The following is a 17,740-nucleotide window of genomic DNA, read 5'->3' as shown; positions in this document are numbered from 1 at the left end:
GATTCCATAAAAATAATTACTATAAATTATTTTCAAAGCAATTAGAAAAGATGTATGTCTTTGAAAAAATACTAAGGGAAATTTCAAAGTATTTTAAATGCATTCAGCTACTACTTCGAAAATAATCTAAAAACAATAATAATGATGACTAGCAATGATGTCGAAATCAAATTATCATAAACATTTTACCTTGGAGTAATTAAACTGATATTCTCGTAGTTGGGTGGTGGGACAATAAATAAAAACAACGGTAAGTGAAAGTCAAATTCCTGTTGCATTAGAAGTATTTCAATTAAAGTGTTCAACATTTTCAATACAAGGTTTTGGCGAGTTCGGGTTACTGTCAAAACAAAAATTAATGATAAAATGGATTAATAAGCGGAAACAGACATCCCTGGAGGTGTGCCATTGTAATACGACCCTGGTCTGGAGCCAAAAACGTCGCAGACCAATGTAACTCACTTGAATGTCCGTACTTTAAATCTACTCTAATTTTGGCTAAAAACTAAATTTAAAAAAAAAACCCTAAGGAGGAAATGCCAACAAACCCCAAATTCTCCAAAGCTTTGCCATTCCCATTCGTCTAGCGGCGCATCTCTGAGCCCGCCATGGCTCTGTTAGATGGGTCTCCACGAAAGAGGCCGTTTAACCTTGAGAAATTGAAAAATATTGGTAAGGCCTATTTATAAACTAATCTAACTAACTAGATATGATCTATCAAAATGGAATATGAAACGATTTCTAACGACTAATACGATTAGTAGTCACCTAGTACGATAAGTAGTCACCAACTACTAAGACACTCTTGAGTTACCTGAACTGAACTTATTACGAAAAGAAAACTAATCGATTCCATAAATACTCTTGAAACTAAAAATACATATTTCTGGCCCATGTTGGGCGCCATTTTGTACCAACCAGTGTTTTATTGGGAAACCACAAACCGCGGCATGGCTTACCACTCTAGTACATTTTGGTTGACAGAAGAAAAGAAGTCATACCTGTCTTATCCCAACTGAATGGGTTTATTTGTGTTGTGAGGAACCTGAAATATGTCTATAACAAGAAAAAGGGCTATATAACCCTAACATTTATACCGAACTCACCTTTAACATTTTGATTAGGACAAATATCTCCCTTATTCGAATCAGGTTTCCCCTAGCGGCTATCCGTCTAGGCAAACTGCCCACCCACCGAGATTACCTCTCGCCATGACACCCCTATTTACAGGGTGCCCCATATTCGACCCCTTCACATACCTCTCTATCTCATCGCTACCACCTCTTTAAAGAGCTTTAAGCCGAACACATCGCTTTCAATTTGAATTCTACAAATTTATCCATGCTTTTGTTTAACAAATAAATCTTAGTGAAAATTATATGAACATAAAAAGCAAGGTATGAACAAAAAAAAAACATAATACATTGTAAAAAACATTGATTTCATTAAAATATTAATATTCTTTCTTCTCTCTTCTTTTCAGGCCACCTCTTTCTTTTCAGGTAACTTCATTTCAGGCAACCTCTTTCTTTTCATATAGTTTCTATTCAGGCTGGCGGCTAATGAAGATTTTTTTATTTGGATCTGGAGGCGGCTCTTCTCAATGTGTAAGTAAAATGTTCAAGTTTGTGGTGGTAATGTTGTAATTACATTCCGAACACACTGCAGAACCTTTTTATAACGTTTCTTTTCTTGTATTTTCAGAAAAGGTCAAACAATGCAGATCATGGCCGAACCCTGAGTGGAATCCTGTACCCAATGTGGTAAGTAGACACTAAACTTAAACTGCTTGTTTCCCCTTTTACTAACTTTGACTCTTTTTTTCTATGCAATGTCCACGGAATTTAACTGACTAGCTGTCGTCCGTCCAAATTAAAAGTACAATGTCTATGGGAATTATACCAGGGGCTTGCCAGACTGACAAAGCCGCAATTCTGCGCCTCTAACGTTGGACTAGACGGTGTTGGCGTGGCTCCCGATGTAAACTTTAAGATTGTTACCAAGTTTGTTGCGAAATAAAAGAAAGAGCGTTACCGTATGTTGGATAAGTTGTGGGGTATGTTCAGTGGGTTAGCGAGAGCTAAAGTAGCCGCTCTGTACATCTGAATTTTAATGGCTATATTCTTTGATATGTAGTAAACTAAATGTAACTGAAGCCATTTATATGTGCTTTAAAATGTCGTGAAAAATTAGGAAAAATAGAGGAAAATGGGAACCCTTATATAAATCAAAACGCGGAAAACTAAATAAATTATTTATTTAAAAATTATTATAAATTATTATATTAAACTTTAAGATTGTTACCAAGTTTGTTGCGAAATAAAAGAAAGAGCGTTACCGTATGTTGGATAAGTTGTGGGGTATGTTCAGTGGGTTAGCGAGAGCTAAAGTAGCCGCTCTGTACATCTGAATTTTAATGGCTATATTCTTTGATATGTAGTAAACTAAATGTAACTGAAGCCATTTATATGTGCTTTAAAATGTCGTGAAAAATTAGGAAAAATAGAGGAAAATGGGAACCCTTATATAAATCAAAACGCGGAAAACTAAATAAATTATTAAATTAATTTTGTTTTATTGTTGGCAAGTTTCGTTGGTGAATTTTAAAATAAGTCTGTCCAAATTCCAAACAAATTAAAAAAGGACATATGTGGTCAAAATTTTAAAACAAAAAACGGTGCAAGAGATTAAAGTAAGTGTTATTAAAGTTCGTGTAGAGATTTTATTGTGAGTTAGCGATGGATTTCGCTGTAGGGTCATCATCAAACCACAATTTCCACTGGCCTCAAGTACAGAGAAAGGGGGGTCAGTGATTTCTTTTGGGTCGGGAATTGAGGACCAAGTGCCTTTGTGCCGAGTTGGCCAGCAAACACGCAAACAATTAATTTATTCTGGTTAGTCTGGTGGCGAAATTATCCCGAACACCCACTATATCGCACCATTAAAAAGGGTAAAGGATAAAATAAAGGAATGACATTGAAAAGAGGTAACCCACTATAATAACATTGATCGTTGCAAAGATCTGAGAGAGAAATTCCGTGGCGGTTATACCAACCCTCAGAATCCTCAGAACTGTCTCGTTAAAAAAAATTATCTTTGTGTGTTAATGTGTTGTCTGTGTGTTTGTTCTAGTTATAAGTACTTGATTTCTAATTGTTAGGATTTTTTAATGCCGGACACCTGGTTTTTTTTAAGTGTAATATATTTTTCCTGAAGAACGCTAGAAAAGGCTTTGACATAGTAAATAATATCATAAAATCTTTCTTAAGTGAGCTTCCTTAGGTTAAGAATTTAGTAAAGAAGAAGCTGTTCAACTAAATACGTTTTAGGTCCCCTTTATAGTCTCGACTGGAATACCTAATATAGATCATATTAGATTTTTATTAATTGCCTTAGGTCTGGTATTAGAAAGTCCATGTAGGGATAATAGCCTGCAAAGGCAAGATACAAAATTAGAACCAAGAAATCCATATTTTAATGAATGTAGTTGTTATTTAATAAAAAATATGTGTGATTTTGTTGGTAAACAGGGAGGAATTCTAAAGGTTATGAGGTGAGTGTATGTGTGTGATGTGGTGGTTCCAATAATATTTGAAGCGGGTAGATGTGGATACCATGATTGGGAGGGCAAAATGTGAAATACAACACCAATACTCCCTTGTCAAATCAGGTTTATTGTGTTTAAATGTATTTTTTTTTGTCTTGTAGAGTTCAACTCATGTTTGCCCTGATGGTCTAGAGAAGAAGACGGGTTGAGAACCGTAGAGCCGAGACCACTAGCTAACCGGAAGGTCCCCTCTAGCGCCGCCTAACAGGGATCATAACAGATGGCGCCCAATTAAAAAAACAGTTAGTGCAATATTCATCCGAGTTATGATAGATCAGATGCTAGTTGGACTCTCTATCTGCGAGATCTGTTTCTTTAAATATTAGGAAATTGCCGTGGAGACCAGCTTGAAAATATGACTTTATGCAACAATTGTTGGTTAATTTAATATAACTGCTTGCTTTGACCTCTGACCTCAAGGACATAAAAAATACACACACACAAAAACACATCATTAGGAAGAACCCTAATTCCGTATTGATATTATTTTGTCGTGCTATTTTTGTTTTTGTATTCCATGAATTTTCATTTAATTTTTTTATTTCATATTGTCCTCAGTTTTTTTATTTTTGTTTTTTTTTTTGTTATCTGATTATTAATTAATTTCTTTTTATTCTTGTTGCTTAACATTTCTTTGATATCTCTAACATATAATTTTATCTGTGGGAAATATATGTTTCTTTGTTATATATATATTGGTTTTGCGAATGACGTAAGTAAACGCTGTCGAATCATACTTTGATGTGAGCAGAATTTCGGTCCAAACCTTACCCAAAATTCGAAAATTCTGGATCAGATTCTGCAATAATAGATATGTCCAAAAATATTTGCGCTAATTCTAACCAACCAGAAAATTACAATGCCTCAAATTCAAATGTGAACCCAATGGGTTCCAACACCAACATTAGATTCGGCAATAATAGATATGTCCAAAACTATTAGCGCTAAATCTATCCAACCAGCAAATTACAATGCCTCAAATTCAAATGTGAACCCAATGGGGCCCATGTGAACCCAAAGGGGAGCTAATACAATATACCTAATACAATACCATTCCCTTATACAACTCCACCACCGGCAATAGATGCCTATAGACAACCAGCTATGTAATCATCCAATATGATGTTCAGGGTCCCTGGTCCAAGTCTACATCGCGCTAGTAAAGTGGTAAAATTCAAATTGAAGTTTGATGGGAATCAAAATGGTATATCTCTTGAAGACTTTATGTTTCCGTTGGAGTATTTATAAAGCCAATATAGAATGACATGGGAGGAAATATTCGCTGAATTCCAAACATTGTTAAATGGGGGAGCTTACGAGTGGTATTAACTTCAAATTAAAACGGGTGTGGTAAGAGATTGGTCTACATTGAAAGATGGATAATTTAGGAGATATTCCAACTTTGAAGTTATGAGTGAAGTTGTCGATAGGAAACTCAAACCAGGGGAAGACATTGACAGTTTTTTTTTAAACCATAAATATGCTAAGAGCAAAATTAGTGCAACCAATATCTGAAGGGGAGCTAATACAAATAGTCAAAAGGAATTTGAAGGGTGGCATTTTCAGAATGATATACCCCATGAATGTGTCATCTATGGAACAATTGCGCATGGAATGTGTCCGGGCAGAGAAAACGTGTGTGAGGCCTGGTAAAAGATCTGTTTCCGCACATCAGAACCGAAATTTAAGGGTCAATGAGTTAGATAATGAAACATACGGGTGTAAATACTATGAACAAGAACCAATTCAGGAAGTTTCGGAGAACCAATTCAGGAATTAAATACCAGTTTTCTGGAATTTCTGCATGCTTGGTCACCGATTCATGGACTGTCTGTCCTCACAAAGATCCTTGTTCTATTATCGATGTGGCCAACCAAACACAGTGGCACCAAGGTGTCCAAAATGTCACTCGAAAAACCCGAAGAAGAACATGATGCCAGCGGGAAGGCCATGTTCGGTAACCCCACCTGCGGAATCCAATTCACAAAAATAAATTCGTTAAATTACACTTCAATACGTCATTATCTTCCCATAGAAGTTAGGATAACGAATTACGAAATAATTAGGAAGAGGATATTTGACGAGGAAAAAAATCAGTCAGGCTTAAATTAAGATGAAAATTCCCAGAGCACTACGATGAATTGCCAAGCGTCAAAAAAATATAGAAAGGAGAAACAATATGCCAGAATATTAAAATTACGGGAAAGAAGGAAGGAAAACAAAAAAATGAAAAGTGAGTTAATGCAATCAGTTAAAAATATGATGAAACGTCCGATCCTATGCCCTATGAAATCATTAATTAGAGGGAAAAGACATCAGAGGACTGTTGGATTCTGGAGCAACCGTATCATTTCTAGGAAAATGGTGTAGGGAATTATTAGAGGAACTAGAGATTGGATCTGAATCGTACAACACAAATCAAAGAACAGAATCCTGAGAACTACGTCAGGCAAAGCGAGACTAAAAACGAAATATACAGAGCTCGAAGGAGAAATATATTTTAATTTATGCCCAGAATTAGAGCAAGCATTTTATTAGGTATTGACTTTTGGAAGGCATTTCAATTAGCAACAGATGTATTCAAGGTAAATGAAATCGATATTTGATTTGATTGAGATATGCACACTTTAACCCCGGATCAGAAAGAAAGTCACAGCAGTGATTGATGCATTCCCATCATTTGAAAAATTAGGACTTGGTCGCACTACCCTAGAAAACACTCAATAAAGCTTGTAGAAGGCACAAATCCGATTAAGGACAAGCATTATCCTACATCGCCAGCAATGCAACATATAATGTATGAAGAAATCAAAAAAATTCTAGAGTTGGCACTTTAGGGCTTATGTGGAACTAATAAAATTAACCGTCATAACGGACCATGCTAGTTTAAAATGGTTGATGGGAGTGAAGGACTTAAGTGGTGGACTCGCTCGATGGTCGCTAATGCTTCAAGGATATAATTTCGCTAATTAAGCTAATGGACATAAAAATAGAAAAATGTTTAATATTTAAACGTACCACCGTACGCATCTTCTCATTGAAAAAGCACACAATGAAGTAATATGTGATCCATTTTTTGCCTGTTTGGGTATGAAATTTATACCATGATAGTGATTACAAATTACTAGACAGCTGCAATCACCATGTGTTAAGCGATTTTGGGAACACTATTAACGCAAAATTCTGCCATAAATACCTCAAATAGTCAAACCCATATGAAAAACATGTATGAAATTAAAGTCCTTAAAATGTAAAAATGGACGTCTGATCTTACGGAGTGGAAGTATAAGCTAATCCAGCAGTGGTATACCGAAAGAAGCGTTTAATTTGGTTGTAAACATATTGATAGAATTCGAAAATTGGGCAAAAATATAAGTCATAACCAGTTTGGTTGTTGGTTGTCGGTGTTCTGTTGGTAACTAGTTACTAAATCGCAGTATAAATCAAATGGTTTAAATCCATAAAAAAAGAAGTAATTGAAATTGATTGAAAGTCAGCGAAAAAGTTAGTAGCGTGGACTACCGTTGGCCATATTGAGATGAATGGATTGTAGAGATACAATTAGATTATTTTCTCACCACAAATTCGATTATTGAACTAATTGAAATATATATAATCATATTGTGATGCGGTCCCGGCAAATTCAATCCTAAGGCGTATCTCATAATATGACGTGTCTGTCCCCCTATCCATCCACAAGGCTAGGTCATTCCCAACAGTCCAAACATAACCAAATAATCTATCGATAATCGAAAGAAACTTACCTGCATGGTTTTGGCATATCGGGAACTGATGGAGTAAACCCTTTTGTTTGATAGTGGGCATTGCGTTGAATCCTGGAAGTGTGTAGAAAAAAAAAACAATTGTTAGTGAATATATTTTTAGTAAATGAGTTAAAAGTGTTCAACCACAAAAAATAAAAATTCCACAGCCCAACTTTTTCCCGACTCTCGGCTATGGGTCCCGAGCATTTACCTCCTTATTGCCATACCCTAAATGCAACAAAGCATCAAGTGTCAACATGTGGTAAAATCGGTGTTGATTACAAGGTCGCAGATGAAGATCCCGGGACTGTTGAAGCAACCATATAAGGTCTAATTTAGTTTTTTCAAATACACTAGGTCATCTAAGAATAGTTTTATTTCTGAGGTGTTGCCTGGTAAAATGGACCAGTAATTTGTTTATGACCACATCATTGGATTGTTGGCAGATATTCGTGATTATTTGTAGTTATTTTTGTACAAGTCAGGGGGTGATGACCAGTAGTGGACTGTATTAGCGGGTTAGAACGATGTCTGCGGTGTCAATCCCCTCTGGTTGTAAAATGTGGAAAATGATAAAACGGTAGATTTCTTCTAATGTAATGCGGCTGAGCACAAGGGAATTCTTTATTTGTAATGGTGTGTTCTGAAATGCCAAGTGAAACCGTGTAAATTGTACTTGGATACTATGCTTTGCGTAGCAGATTGTAGGAACTTTTTGTAGTCCTGAGACAGAATGTGGCTGGCTCCAACAAAATTGGTGCCATTGTCTGAAAAGACTTGGTTTGGAAGGCCTCTTCGTCCAACAAATCTACTGAATGTTGCGAGAAATGCTTCAGATGTCAATTCAGAGTAAACTTCCAAGTGGATAGCACGAGTAGAAAGGCAAACAAAAATTGCTGCGTAGCCTTTATGAAGCTTGGCATTGCGAAGGCGAGAAGTTTTAAGGTCAAAGGGACCAGCGAAGTCAAGACCAGTATTCGTAAAGGGTAAAGAGAATGTGCATCGTTCAGGCAGTAATGTAGACATTATTTGATGTTGCGTGCGGTGTTTATAAATGGTACATTTATGGCATTTGCGGATACAAAGACGAACGGCACTTTTTAGTCGTATTACGAAAAATTCTTGACGTATTGCTCTTAGCATATCTTGATGCTCTGCGTGTAAAAGTAGTTGGTGTATAAAGTCAATGAAGAGTTTGCAAAATAGTGATCTTTCCGGTAAAATTATGGGATGACGTTCATTGTAACTGCGTCTGCGCGGATGATTTTGTTTTCATCTAGAAATGGGTTCAATATGAGCAGTCGACTCTTGGTTGGAATCGGTTGATGTGATTCCAAGGCTTGATATTCCCAAGCATAATGAGACATTTGTGCCAACCTTATGAATTTGTATTTTACAAATGATATTTCGTGGGCAAGTAAAACCTTTTTTCGCAGGCCAGGTACTCTTTGTTTTCTACACCCATTTATGAATCGGAATGCATGCGCGAATACTCGTAAGGCTCGATTCCAGGAAGAGAGATTTTCTAGGAGACTGTCTCCGACAACAACTGCATGAAGAGCAATTACTTTTTTCTCAGGTGTAACTTCTCTTGAAACTGCTGGCTTTGGCCAATGGTTAGAAGTTTTGGACAACCATTTTGGTCCGCGAGTACCCAGATCCGCTGGATTATTAGCAGATGAGACGTGTCCCCAGTTAGCATTGCCGACGTTGTCTAGAATTTCCGAAACTTTATTGGCGACAAATGTCTTCCAGTGATATGGAGGTTTACTGATCCATGCCAATGTAATAGTGGAATCAGTCCATAAATATATTTCATGATTCGCAATATTTAGATTTTCGCAAATATTTTTGATCATTTTTGACAACATTGCTGCTCCACACAATTCAAGTCTGGGCAGGCTAACAGTTTTGAGAGGAGCTACTTTGCTCTTGGAAACAAGCAGGTTTGTATGTGTAACATTTTGTGTATTAGTGGGACGGATGTACAGACATGCGCAATATGCTTTCTCCGAAGCATCACAGAATCCATGTATTTGAGTAGTACTTTCGGGAGAATAGTAAATCCAACGAGGAATCTTTATATTTTGTATATCAGAAAAATTCAGTAAAAAAGAGTTCCAAATTTCAAAGGAATGCGGTTTAATTTCCTCATCCCAATTAGTTCCATCCATCCACAATTGTTGCATCAAGACTTTAGCAACTACAATAATTGGAGTTAACCACCATGCAGGATCGAATAACTTCGCAACTATTGACAAAACTTTCCGTTTTGTTATGGAAACATTTGGTACATCTATATGAGTTACTTTGTAGAAGAAATAGTCTTTCATTGCATTCGATTGAATGTCTAATGTATTTGCCTCACTAACATCCTCAATGTGCAGAAATTCTTCGTTTAGAAGATCCTCGGGGGGCAAGTTTTGCAAAATTTGCTGATGATTAGATGTTATTTTCTTTAAAGGAAAACCCGCGGAATGAAGCAAGTGCATTAATTCGTGAAGATAAGCACCTGATAAGATGTCATCAACGTAAATTTGGCTTTTCAGTATGTCAGACGCGGTTGGATATGACAATTGACTATCTTCACTAAGTTGAAGTAATGTTCTGATGGCCAAATATGGCGCACAATTTACCCCAAAGGTAACGGTTTGCAAACAGTAATCATAAACTTTCTCTGTTGGAGAAGTTCGAAACAACATTCGTTGGAACTGTTGGTCGTCCTCATGTACAAATATTGGGCGATACATTTTCTGTATATCATATTTAAACAATCGTCACTTCAGAACAACATTCATTAAATCATTTTGTAAAGTAGGACCAGTGTAGAGTATGTCGTTCAACGAGAGACCACTTTCGATTCTTTTGGAAGCGTTGAAAACTACTCTGACTTTTGTAGACGTTCTTTCTGGTTTGACCACAGCATGATGTGGCAGGTAGTAGGAAAGGAAGCGGTTGTTATCGACAATTTCTAGACTTGAAGTTTCTTTCATGTGACCTATCGATACATATTCTAATAAAACTTTGTTATATTCAGTTGCTAAGTCGGAATTTCGTTCTAGGGTCTTTTCCATTCGTAGGAATTGACCCATAGCAGCACGTCTTGAAGCCCCAAGGTACTTATCAACGTAACGACCATCAGGCCTACGATTTACAGTTCTTTTGTAAAACTCTTCACACCATATGTCGTCGGCCGACATGGTTTTTTCATTGCAGACATTCTCTAACTCCCAAAATTTTTGTAACTCATGGTTCAGTGGATCAACAGTTGCCGTCCAAGAGGCAAAGGAAACTACAGATTGTGATGTGGGCTTGCCACTAATAATCCAACCGAATTCCGTATTTTGGGCCAATAGATTTCCGGAAACATTCTTCTCAAGTCCAGGTTTTATAATTGCTGGTAGTATGTCACTACCGATAAGCAGAACAATGGGTGCGGGTTTGAAGAAGTTAGGGTCAGCTAACTTTAGGGATTTCAAGGTTGTGAAGTCACAAATTGCGGTTGGCGAAGCGGGCATTAGGTGATTCAAATTTGAGATCACAATAGCGGAAGCGGTTACCTTGAAATTGGATTTCGTAGACTTTAATGTCAATTCGCAAATCTTGGTTGAATTTTCCAGAAGAGTTCCACCCAGACCCGAAATCATTGTGTGAGATTTCTTCGTCGGGATGTCAAAACGATTTATGATGCGGCTGCCGACAAACGATTCTTGAGATCCTTGGTCTATAAATGCTCGGATAGTGAAACAGATACCTTGGTGTTCTATATCCACCAAGGCGGTTGGCAAAACAGCTTTTTGGCCAGATTGGGAAAAATGATTCTGAATATAAGAGTTATTGGCCAGCGCAACGTTAGAAGAGCAAGGGTTCTCATCGTAATAAGTCTCAAGATGATAAGAAGCGGAAGCAGATTTCGGACCTTGCAAACGATTGAGAGAATTACCTCCGTCCGAATGTAACAAGGTGTGATGAGCCTGCTTGCATGTTTGGCATAAGTATTTACTTTTACACTTCTTTGAAGTACGTCCATATGACATGCAATTGGAACAGATTTTATTGTCAGAAACAAACTTCCGTTTTTCTTGAAGTGGCCAAGAACGAAATTTAGGGCAAGATCTTAAAGGGTGATCGTCTTGACATGCTTTGCATGCTTTGTGCGGAGTATCAGTAGCTGTGCTGTACGTATTAACTTTTGTATTGGATGGTTTTTTCATATCTGAAATTGATTCCATCATATTGAGACGTTTAGAAATAAATTCATCGAGTTGGGGCCAAGACGGCATCTCCCTATTATTTGACAAAGTATTTTCCCATGCTGTCAACGTTTCCTCGGGTAATTTGGAGGAAACCCAATATACTAATATTGGATCCCACAAAATAACAGAGACATTGTAAGTTCTTAGGACAGAGAGGCAATTATTTACAGTGTATTGTAAAGTGCGCAATGTTTTACCTTTTTCAGAGCAAACACTATCTATCTCAAAACTTTTCCTTAACTGATGGTTTATTAAAATGCGTTTATTTTCGTAGCGCTGGCGTAAGGCATCCCAGGCTAATTGAAAATTGTCATCAGTTAAAGGAAATCGTTTAACAATAAGGTTTGCTTCGCCCCGAGTTTTGGTTCGCAAGTGAAACAGTTTTTGAGCGGGAGATAACTTGGGGTGTTTAATGTAGATAGCTGAAAACATGTCGCGGAAACTAGGCCACTTATCGTAACCTCCGCTGAACAATTCTGTATCACATGGCGGTAATTTAAGAGCGTAACTGGTATCATTAGAAACGACCCTGTCAACAGTGACTCTTGAGTCGGACGCAAGTTTTTGGTTTTCAATTTGGAGGAGGTCCAGAATAGAAGCCTTGCACTCCTTGTAGGCTTTATAGGACTTGGCAGACTTTGAATGAATGGACTCTCTCGTATTTTCTGCTAAGGTGGAAGTCTCAGAAGTCATTTCAAATTCGTACACTTGTACAAGTTGGCGCCACCGCCTTTCAAGGTCATCTAATTCGACCTGCAGGCTAGAGGATGTATGTTCCTCGACAGGGTTTTGTTTAAAATTGGCGCAGAACGTTTCCACTTGGTCGGAAAAGAAAATGAATTTCTGAGGGGCCTTGTCGCCACTATTATCATCACAAGTCGGCATTTTGTTTAATTAGTTATAGGTTTTTTTTTTCAATAAATAACTTTGACTTTCTTGAACCGTTAGTAAGCTGTTTTAATTTTCACAGAATGGACCTTTATTAATATTCGAAACAAATATTAATGCAAATATTTTAGTTTGAATGAAATCCAAATTCAAGTAGTAACAAAAAAAGTATACCTCTAAATCCTTCTGAAAATATTTCTTCAATTTAATTGACTAGATGAAATATCCAAAGTGTGTGAGGTGGGAAACGATTAACGGTCAATATGATCGACTGTTCTTCATGTTAAAAAAACGAACCTTGTAAAACCGAAGTATGGTATTTGAAAATAGCTTTAATAGATTTGGCTGTACGGGTTTTTCAATATCCAGAAAAGACTTTATAGTGTCCAATTTGGATTCAAGTGTGCACAATGTCAAATTAATTAAATGCAGTAAAACAGAAAAATTAATTTTTGTGTTAATTAGTACCTAAACCAACTGAAACTTTCCCAATAACTCAAACTTTGGCAAAAGTTCATAACAAATGGCAAAACGAGAATATAATTTTTTTTCCAGATTTCAAACAATAGCTGAATATTTGTTTATAACTGCAGCAACAAATTCAATGCTGACCGCGTTAGAATGGAAAGAACAAAGGCTTTTGTTTTTTTATAGAGATATTTATATGAGATCTTTTGCCAGGGTTAATCACTTTTATTCGTATTTATCTGCATAGACAATAGAATAGAGAATTTTAACTTACCAGATTAGTTGAAACCAGAAAGGTGTAAACGTGCGTTTAGTGTCGTTGAAAATGTTGCAATTTTTAATTCTTTTTTGTGTTAAAAAACGGGCCGGCCGATGTATGACACTGTTGCTGATATTGTTGCTATTGTTATTGAATTCTTTGCGTTGTTTTCTTTTCCAATTTAGCTGTCAATTTCACACCCTCCTTCTTTCCATATATTTCTTTTTGGCCTCTTTTTATACCCTCCACCATACTATGGAGGGTATATTAATTTTGTCATTCCGTTTGTAACTCCTCGAAATATTCATGTCAGACCCAACAAAGTATATATATTCTTGATCAGCGTAAAATTCTAAGACGATTTAGCCATGTCCGTCTGTCTGTCTGTGTGTCTGTCTGTCTGTCTGTCTGTCCGTCTGTCAGTCTGTCTGTCTGTCTGTCTGTCTGTTGTAATCACGCTATCTTTCGAACAAATTGAGATAGAAGGCTAAAATTTTGCACACATGTATTTAGGCAGGTTAAGTTCGTAAATGGGCCATGTAGGTCCAAGTTATCATGTAGCCCCCATATAACGGTACCTCCCGATATTCGGTATTTTGATGATTTTAGCGACATTATTCACCGGAATTATTTCAAATTTGGCATTTGAAGTTTGTAATGGATGCTACAGCCTAAGACAGAAAATTATCTGTGCAGGTCCACGTCTTCCTGTAGCCCCCATATAACGGTACCCCCCGATATTCGGTTTTTTGATGATTTTAGCGACATTGTTTACCGAAATCGTTTCAAATTTGGTATTTGAAGTTCGTAATGGATACTACATCCTAAATCAAAAAATGAGCCATGTAGGTCCACGTCTTCATATAGCCCCCATATAACGGTACCCCCGATATTCGGTATTTTGATGATTTTAGCGACATTGTTTACCGAAATCGTTTCAAATTTGGTAATTGAAGTTCGTAATGGATACTTCATCCAAAGTCAAAGAATGAGCCATGTAGGTCCACGTCTTCATATAGCCCCCATATAACGGTACCCCCCGATATTCGGTATTTTAATGATTTTAGCGACATTATTTACAGGGATTGTTTCAGATTTCGTATGTGAAGTTCGTAATGGATACTTCAGCCCATGCCAGAAAATTGTCTGTGCAGGTCCACGTCTTCGTATAGCCCCCATATAACGGTACCCCCCATATTCGGTATTTTGACGATTTTAGCTACATTATAAACAGATTTTTCTTCAAGTTTCGCATTTAAATATTGTAATAATTTATGACAAAAGTTGCCTATGCAGGCCCACGTCGTCGTATAAGCATTCGGTATTTTTAAGATTTTAACAGAATTTTTAACGGGTTTTAATTTTGGAAATTGCCAAATTTGTACCAAATGGTGGAGGGTATTAAAAGTTCGGCCCGGCCGAACTTACAGCTTTTTTACTTGTTCCAAATTACAATTTCATCCACTTTGTTTCGTATTAAAATTTGTTTGCTTTTTATTTTTGTTGTAATTTACCGGTATTCTGTGTATAAAGCAATATTAATATTCGGACATTTTTTTTAACATAAAATTTTTTCAGCGATTTACCTTTTTTTTGTTCGGCAATTCTTAGCACTGATGTTTTCGTTGTTTTGATATTTTTAGTTTGACCAAAACCTTTAAAATTTATTTCTTTTGTATGTTTATCTTCCTCATGTTAGTTTCATCCAATAAAGCACCATTATTTATGTACGTTTTCCTCAGTATGATTTTATACCTTTTTATTTATTTCCAAACAGCTTTAACCAAAATATTAACGACCGCAAATTTCCTTATCGGTACGCAATTTGTTTATTTTGATGCGTTCTCTACCACAGTAAATTAGAAATGATTTTTGTTGATCATTTCTTCTATTGTTATTATTCTAAATCTCTTGTCAACCTTCTGTTTGGAGTGGGGTGGTTGGTGTCTGTAGTACACACACTTACAAACCACACAAGAGACGATTGAGCGTAAGATGCCTAACAGCCGACGTCGTCGTTGGCTGTTAATGCGGTAAGTGCGTAACTGCAGCTCAGCGCTTGCAGTGTTCTGTTAATAACATAGAGATCAAGTATAGTCGTTGCGTCGACTAAGTGGGGTGTGTATGTAGGACAAAGAGAATGCACGTAAGTATGTGGCGCGGTTTGTAGTGTCCTAATACCAATGGCGAGCAAAATGTTAAAAATGGAGTATTTAACATTTTATAAATAAGTTTTTATAAATTTACGGAGATTTTTGACCAAGTGTGGTAGCTAATTATCGCAGCTCTGTTTTTTTTTTTTTTTTTTTATTTCGCTTTTGTATTGTCAATGTTGTTGTTTAATAAAAAAAAAAACAAAAAGTAATTCTTTGATTTCTTTTTGTTGACAGCTGTAGGTGAAGAGAAAATTGCAGCATAAAAGGGCAACGACCTACAAAACGGACACCAAAGATCAAACCACGTAATTTGACGAGTAGCGAAATTATCGATGGCGCTAAGAAAAGACAAACCCAATAACTTCTAATGGCTGTTTTGTACCTTTGTCGTAATGCAGATAATTTTTTTTGTTTTTGTACAATGTACATATGCGGGTAGAAAATTTCTTTTCTTTGTTAAGAAGAGATCTGTGATGCGGTTCTTGTTAACGACTTGGACTTTCGTGATTATTTGAAACAAGAGTTTGAATTTAGATTTTAAATTCAAACTACTGAACTTCACCAACAAATTAAAAGGACAGAAAACCCTATTTGCTCACAGTTTAACAAATCTTACATACCTCTCATCCATGTCAAACGAGAATTAGTTTCCAAGGGTAATATGTATTTAGCGGCGGATCTAATTCAAAAAAAAATCTTCCTTCACTTCTTTCACGGCTCTTGAAGGACCATGTACAAGTCAGGGGGTGATGACCAGTAGTGGGCTGTATTAGCGGGTTAGAACGATGTCTGCGGTGTCAATCCCCTCAGGTTGTAAAATGCGGAAACTGAACTCGCTTCAACAATTTTAATAGTTCACTGCAATGGCTTTATATTTGTGGGGAAAGTTGGAAATTGTTTAGAAATTTGCGAAGAAATTTGAAATTCGTGTTTTGCCCAAAACCCCTTCTCACAAATGTAAACTACTGGGGTCAAGGCCTCAGTGATGTCACGGAAAATCTGAAAACAAGAGAAAAAGCAAAAAGAAATTTTAAGAAACAAAAAATGTGTATAGTTCGGTTGGATGTAAACATTGTATTTCTTCTTCTTATTTCATTCATTGAAAGATCTTTGGACTTCGATGTTAGGGCACTGGAGTAACATCCGTGATTCAAGAAGAAATGAAATTTACACGCTCCCGTTCCCCTGGGACGCTCACTTTGGGACGGGAATGTGAGCCCGGTCTCGAGTCATAAGGGGTGGGAGTTCTCCTCGTGTGCAAATTAATACCACGCACATCAGTCCTTGAACGGGGCACTCATCAATTATCGATGTATTGTTGCGTGGTTAATTCAATTACCGGCGACGCTCTCGACTTAAGAGAAACGAACGAATTTATAAAACTCATTGGGAATTATTACATTTTAATTCAATAAAAATACTTACCAATGAAGTTGTTGTTCGCTGTTTGGCATAGAGATCGTTGTGTTACTGGGGTTACCTGAAAAAGGTATAGGGAAAAAGAGTGTTACCGTATGTTGGCCAAGTTGTGGGGTATGTTCAGTGGGTTAGCGAGAGCTAAAATAGCCGCTCTGTACATCTGATATTTAATGGGTATATTCGTTGATTTGTAGGTAAACTAAATTTAGCTGAAGCCATTTAAATGTCTTCTTAAAATGTCGTGGAAAATTAGGAAAAATAGGGGAAAATGGGAACCGGTATATAACGCAAAACGCGGAAAACTAAAGGGTTGTTGTTCCATAACCGCCTGTGGTGTAGCTTTATCACACCACTAAAAAGGAAAAGGATAAGAGAATAACATTGAAAAGAAGTAACCCACTATAATAACCTCGATCGTTGCTAAGATCTGAGGGAGAAATTCCGTGGCAGTTATACTAACCCTCAGAAATTAATTTTGTGTGTTAATATGTTGTCTGTGTGCTTGTTCTAGTTATAAGTACTTGATGTTAAATTGTTAGGATTTTTTAATGTCGCACAACTGTTTTTTTTTTTTTTAAGTGTAATATATTTTTCCTGAAGAACGCTAGAAAAGGGTTTGACATAGTAAATAATATCAGACTAAAATCTTTCTTAAGTGAGCTCTCTTAGGGTAGGAATTTCGTAAAGAAGAAACTGTTCGACTAAAAACGTTTTAGATCCCCTTTATAGCCTCATAACAAGTTTTGTGTTTCAATATTTGTCTTCGATGAAGTAGGGTTCGTTTAATCTTTGTTTAAGTTTAGTTGTTTAATTAATTGTATTTAATTATAAAGAATGTTTGGCGATTTAGGGCTTATGTGTAACTAATGAAATTCGCCGGCATAACGAACCATGCTAATTTGAAATGGTTGATGGGAGTGAAG

General features: G+C 36.6%; 1 protein-coding gene and 1 long non-coding RNA gene across 17 annotated transcripts in view; one reads left to right on the top strand and one right to left on the bottom strand.

Annotated features, from left to right (window-relative positions):
- The window catches only part of LOC109613991 (uncharacterized), a 60,300-nt gene that overhangs the window by 22,701 nt on the left and 19,859 nt on the right, over positions 1–17,740 (bottom strand). For 13 of the 16 annotated variants that reach the window (XR_009341553.1, XR_009341550.1, XR_009341551.1 and 10 more), the window contains 3 exons: positions 16,824–16,878; positions 16,019–16,397; positions 7,372–7,443 (listed from right to left, as the gene is read on the bottom strand). The gene's annotated coding sequence lies outside the window, so the exon portion shown is untranslated. Of the gene's footprint in view, positions 1–3,320; positions 3,432–7,371; positions 7,444–13,257; positions 13,553–16,018; positions 16,398–16,596; positions 16,753–16,823; positions 16,879–17,740 lie in introns of those variants that run through there. The other 3 variants (XM_059118475.1, XR_009341552.1, XM_059118485.1) reach the window with 3 other exon arrangements.
- On the top strand, positions 5–2,234 carry LOC109613992 (uncharacterized). The gene is made up of 3 exons (XR_009341557.1): positions 5–1,607; positions 1,705–1,763; positions 1,857–2,234. It is a non-coding gene; the product is annotated as an uncharacterized LOC109613992 (long non-coding RNA).

The sequence above is a fragment of the Musca domestica genome, unplaced genomic scaffold, assembly GCF_030504385.1.
Source record: "Musca domestica strain aabys unplaced genomic scaffold, Musca_domestica.polishedcontigs.V.1.1 13, whole genome shotgun sequence".
Taxonomy (NCBI): Eukaryota; Metazoa; Arthropoda; class Insecta; order Diptera; family Muscidae; genus Musca; species Musca domestica.
This window is presented reverse-complemented; position numbering and strand designations above follow the sequence as displayed.